This window comes from Puma concolor, chromosome B4, assembly GCF_028749965.1.
Source record: "Puma concolor isolate L17-30 chromosome B4, mPumCon1.1.hap2, whole genome shotgun sequence".
Classification (NCBI taxonomy): Eukaryota; Metazoa; Chordata; class Mammalia; order Carnivora; family Felidae; genus Puma; species Puma concolor.
In genome coordinates, this window is record NC_141673.1 from 92,688,936 (window position 1) to 92,694,935 (window position 6,000).

The 6,000-nt window shown below is 35.9% G+C and overlaps 1 long non-coding RNA gene across 2 annotated transcripts in view; it reads left to right on the plus strand.

Annotated features, from left to right (window-relative positions):
- Positions 1-5,184, plus strand: part of LOC147579297 (uncharacterized) — a 73,108-nt gene extending 67,924 nt beyond the window's left edge. Inside the window, exons 3-5 of one of the 2 annotated variants that reach the window (XR_015253155.1) lie at positions 764-876; positions 3,128-3,226; positions 5,054-5,184. This is a non-coding gene — a long non-coding RNA (uncharacterized LOC147579297). The remainder of the gene's footprint in view (positions 1-763; positions 877-3,127; positions 3,227-5,053) is intronic. The other variant, XR_015253156.1, reaches the window with a different exon arrangement.
- Positions 5,185-6,000: the final 816 nt, after the last annotated feature.

The following is a 6,000-nucleotide window of genomic DNA, read 5'->3' on the forward strand; positions in this document are numbered from 1 at the left end:
TCCTTCAGGTTACAAATAAGTGTACCATAAAATTGTTCTATATTCAGTTAAGTTCAGAGACTGTGGGTTATTTTGAGTTAAAAGGGATTTTTAGTACAAGACTGTTCAGGACTTTTGCTATGCAAATGTTCATTTTTGTTCTCCAAGAAGAGGGTATGATAAACAATTTTCCTCAAATTAATTTGACCACAGAGTCATTTTTTTCACAAAGCACCTATTAACATCCGCCAGACCTAATGTTCTGCAAAACGTGGCTGGGAAAGTGCTCTGTAGTCAACAGAAAACAAACTCTTAAGATTTAGAGATGGAGGTGAACCTAGAGGCCATCCTTTATAACTTCCATGCAGAAAATTATTTCAATAGCATCTCTGACAAATGGTCTTCCAGATTTGGTGTTAAGGCTCTATTTCATGGTACCACATTCTATGTCAATCCTATCTATTCTTAATAAGTTCTTCCATTTATTAAACCCACATATGACTCATTGGTCCTCACTCTGTTTGCTCTTTCTTCTACATGACAATTCTTCAAATATTTGAAGACAGTTTACATGTCCCCTACTAGATCTTTTCTTCTAGGTAAGAAAACCTCATTCTTACAAATTTACAACATATAAAGGAGTTATTAGATTCCCTCATTATATCAACTGTCTTTTCGGGTGTGTACTACAGTTGGACAAGTAAACATGATTGTTCAACTTTTCCCACTTAAGTTTCGGCAGTAATTTTGTTAATTCTTATCTGATCCATGTTATTTTTTATAGAAGCATATTGTTGGCTGCTATCAAGTCGACTTATGGTTAAGGAAATTACAACTATAGCCAAACAAGATTTCTCTGTCTAAACTTACACAGTTAACTATTTGCAGTTAAGTTTTGTGAGTACTCCTTTCTCATTGTAATCAAGAGAATCCTATATTCTAGTTGCCTTAAAGTACAACTTTCTATCCCTTTGCCATGATCAAATTATTCATGAACTGCAAAAAGACAGGCATATATTTCTATATCTAAAACAGCTGATTCTTGGTGACAGATAGTTGTTCACCAACTTTATACTTGTAAAACAAAACAAAATACATATATGCATAGATATATGTATTTTTGTGTATATATGCATACATAGGTATATTTTGTACTTTAAAAAAGAAGTGAAGAAATAAATAAGCAAGGAGATTCCTATAGTGAAAACTTAACTTCTAAAATTTGATTTGGTTTTCTCTTTCCCTCTTGCCCCCACCTAAAAATAAGAAGTCTGATTTTTAATTCAGTATAGGAGAACAATAGTCAGAGTTACTGATGGAAGCACTAGAGTGTTATCTTATTTCTAAGACTGAAGGGGAAACAAAACAAAACAAAACAAAAACAACATTTACTTTGGATAAGGGCCAACATATTTGCAAAAGCTACAAAGTTTTGCTTAGCAATGAATGAATCACTGAATAATTATTTCTTGTATGTCCTTATAAATCCTCCTTTTGGAAAAAAAAGAGAGAGAGAGAGAGAAAAGAGTTAATGAGATTGTGGTGTTTCAGGAGTAGTGCAAAAACAATGTAGGTAAACGCGTGGAGAAATTAGTTCTGAAGTGTAGGATAATTGTAGAGGGCCCTGGGCAAAAAACAAAACATAGATGTGCAGGAGTCATAGCACATCTTGTCTTCACTTGTCTTTGTTAGTGCAAGTGAAAAGGTTAATGCCGTTCAGTTCCATCAACACAGAGTGAGGAACTGTGGCACCTTTGAATTCTAAAGTTACCCACAGTGCAACTGATTTAATTCCTGTGAGAATGGTACTATTTACAAGTTTGCTCAGGAATATGAATGCCAATTAACCATGTGCTCCTGTTCCTGTACAATCTCTCTCTCCCTCTCTCTCTCTCTCTCAAAAAAAAAATTTTGTTACAGAGAAATTGTTTTGAAAATCATTATTACATGGGAAGATTCACTGTTATTTGAAGTTAACCCTTGATTGAAATAAAAATTCTCAAATGCATGCTGGCCCAAAGCATTAAATCTTCTCTAGGCTCAAGATCATCAAATAGTACATTATCACCCATCTTTAAAATCTAAAATTTTGGATAATCTGACATTTTTGGGTTTCTGCCCCAATATATTGTGGCTAATGATTGCATTTCTAGCTTTCAATATTCAGATACAACTTGCCACTTTTAAATATCAAAATACGGATATGTTTATGCATGTGCATTGCTACTCTAGACATTCAGCCACCAGGCAACAGCTTTATTCATCCTTCTTGTTTCAGCTTCATCTCCCTACGCCCTTCCCCTTTGTTGAACATCAGCCACTCCATTTTCAAAACACCTCCCCACATACACTCCCAGTCCATTGTTACTCTTTAGTTCCTCCTACTACCATCCTCCTCATCCTCATTTTGCTTCTCTTCTCACATTCAATTAAAGCCTGAGTGCTGATTTGGGGAGAAAATTCCCTGACGCACAGAGGGATGAAGGGAGGAACCACACCAGGAATTAGATGGAGAACAGAGTCATCCTCTACCTAGATTGATAGTTGTGAAATATAAACTACCACAGATCAAAGCCAGAGACAATGGACCTGAACGCTCCACTAATGATGTTCAACAAGGTTTGGACATGGCTAAAGCTGGACCTAAGCAACATCAGCATGATCACTCTGAAGGCGTCACTCAGTGGAAGGGACTGATGCAAAGGGAGCAGCATGTTCAGTATTCGCTAAAACTTTCCAGTGCAGTGATAGTATATCTTTACCACATATTCTCATAGCTTTGTATTGTTCCTTGAGGCTTTGTAATATATCACACATTTTAAGGTAGAACTTATATAAGCATTTAGTTTCATTGGTGTTTTAAATTTTATACACTTATAAAATTCAAGTATTCACTCTGGCATTTCAGTTTTAACATCAGTACAAAGAAGAAATACCTCAGTGTTTTCATTTGCTTTGGTTTTGCACCCATTAATACTGAGAATGTGATTTGGTCTCTTTATTCACAATAAATTTCGTATTGATTTCCATTATTCTCATTATAACAGCCATCTGACTGACCACCACATTCTGGTGTCTTTTATCTTTCTTACTGATCTTTAATTCACCAAACAATGTTTTGATTCTTCTTTCCCACCTCTTTAAACAGGTCATTCTGTTTTTGTCCACTGGTTTCCTGCAATCGTCAGCCAGAATTCAAGCTTATATTGGAATATAAAGTCTACACACCCGTATTACTCTGTTTGAAGTAATGTATAACAAATGCAGCATGATTTATTAGGTCTCTTTGCGGGGAAGGGCTGTGATGCCCAGAATATAGTTTTTTTTCTGTAGTATATGAAGACTCTTACAAAAGTAAAGTATTTACATACTAATGAAGAAAAAATAGAGACAACATCACTGGGATCTGTCTATGAGCAAGTTTTCCCTACTTTCTTCATATTAAACATGTACTTCATGTTTAATATGTAGGCAGAGGCCATAGAGGTGACTGGACACATATAGCAGATCGCACACCCAGTTGGGCAATTCACCTACATACCTCACACCTCACCTTAGACCCACATTAGTGTCATTTATTCAGTGGAGTAACAAAGTCGGGTGATGCATGTCTAAACTAGGAAATAACAAACATGGCTAAGATCATTGTTAAGGTAATGGGGATTATCTTTCCTATTATCAATGACATAAATGAAGTGAATGGACATTTAAAGACTGATATCACCCCAAGAATTCTCAGTATCACTGACTACCTACTTGCTTAATGCTAATTATATGTCATTTTGATTTTTCTGTTAATTGAATTTCTTTCTAAAATAAAAAAAATATATAGGGGTTAGTTTAATGTAACAGATATTTTCTTGAATGACAAGGGAGAAAACATGTCCTAGAAAGGCAGCATTCCAAATGACTTAGGGTATTTACACAAGAATGCCATTATATAACTTAGCTTAGATGTACTCTTCAACAAAGGTCTTATAATTTTTTTTTTTTTCTGAGTGAATTAATCAACTGTAGCACTAAGATTGCAACCTGGAGGAAATCTCAACAGAACATTTTATAGTAGACATATGTATGTGTACTTGTGGATGAGAAAGAGAAAAGGCTTGAGAGAGATATTAAGTGTCATTAGTGTGTTATTTGCTTTTGGAAACAAGGCAGAAAGATGAAGACTAGCGGATGCACTTTTCAGGCCCTGGGGTAACAGCCTCTACCTCTTGTCCACCTTCAATGGTGATCTCACCAGAATCATCTTGATACTCGATCCCTTTTTCTTGAGCCCTGCTGGTTCATGGTGCCTTTAAACTTCCTCCCAGCTCTCTGGACTATAGATGATGCAATTAAAAACAACAACAAAATTTATGTGAAAGGGAGGATTGAAGTAGGATGGGGAAAACACTAGAGGAGCAGGGACTGTGGGGAGGTCACGTTGTCACACTTTCTCTGTAATTTTCAAATGTAATCTGTTTGCCCTATAATTTGAGAAGGCGGAAAATCCCCACTAGGGTTACAATGTGTACTTTCTAACAAGAACTCCGATTCAAGTGTTATTGAGAAATTTTGAAAGCCTCTTGCTACTTTAACAACATAGGAAGAGATACTGACTAGGCTTTTAGGGATAGTGTCTTAGAGACTCAGGGGGGAAATCGAAGAGAAAAAATAAAATAAAATAAAGCTTGGACCTTTATTCCGATAGGGAACATTATATCATTATAAAAAGAATTTAAAAGTCACTTTGGATTCTTTCTTTCAATTGAATTATTACTATTCCAGTGAATATTGATCCCCATTATTCACGTGTTAACACTCATTATTGTAGTTGTCAGGCAGTAAGGTTCTAGAGCCATCTTTTTGGATTGAAATACTCGCAACACTGCCCTCTAGCCATGTAGCCTGGGACCACTTACATACCTCTCTGGATCTCAGTGTTCTCATCTGTATAATGGAGATAATAATAGCTCTTACCTCTTAGGTCTATTATGAGGATTATATAAGTTAACACCTATTAAGAGCTTAGAATAGGGCCTGTCATAAAGTACTCAATAAATGTTCATTACATTTCTTCCATTCATAGATAATGAATAATTCAAAGATAATAAATATATTATCTTTCCATGAGATGGGCACAGAATACATGTTGGTACCATACTGCTATCTTCAACATACAACTCTGAGCTTCACTTAATATTTGGACAGAGAAGAATGATAGGACAGTAGGAATACTTATTTTGTAAGTATATTTTGACTGTTAAATATATAATCCTTTTCTTCTAGATTATTTCAACATTTTGAACCTTTCTTTGCAAGGTTCTAGTACATTGTTGAGGATATTGTTCCATAGAAAGTCACATTTGTATTGATTCTGAGCATATGGCCTAACTCTCATAGATAAGTGTAGTCCTTTTATCAAGTACCAAAGTTTAAGAGACTGGCATCTCAGACTTAACACCTATATGAATCCTCATTAACATAACTCAAGAAAATACAGGGAGAACAGAAGCAGATCATGCAGAGGATGTCATGGAAGGACGGAGTCACATCAATTCTGGAAGAATACAAAGGATAAGAGTTTTTTTTAAAGCTATCAGGTGTGCTTGAAGAAAGGCTGACAGACTCAGGGCAACCAGGAAGGAGAAGTAAAGATGAGCAGTGAACAAGCTTTAATAAAGAATTCTTAATCTAGGCCCTTACAATTCTAAAACATTCAATTTGCTAGCATGTGAAGTAACACAGATGTTAATTATAGATTTTAAAGACTTTGCCAGCAGCAACAATGTATAATTATTAATAGATACCTCATCCCCTGCCAAAATCTATACAGGTGGTCAAAGGACAAACTAGGACAAACAAAAATACCGTACTCTGAACCAGTCTTTTACTTAAACCAAGCTTCTTGGGGCACCTGGGTGGCTCAGTTGGTTAAGCGTCTGACTTTAGCTCAGGTCATGATCTCACGGCTTATGGGTTCGAGCCCTGTGTCGGGCTCTGTGCTGACAGCTCAGAACCTGGAGCCTGCTTCAG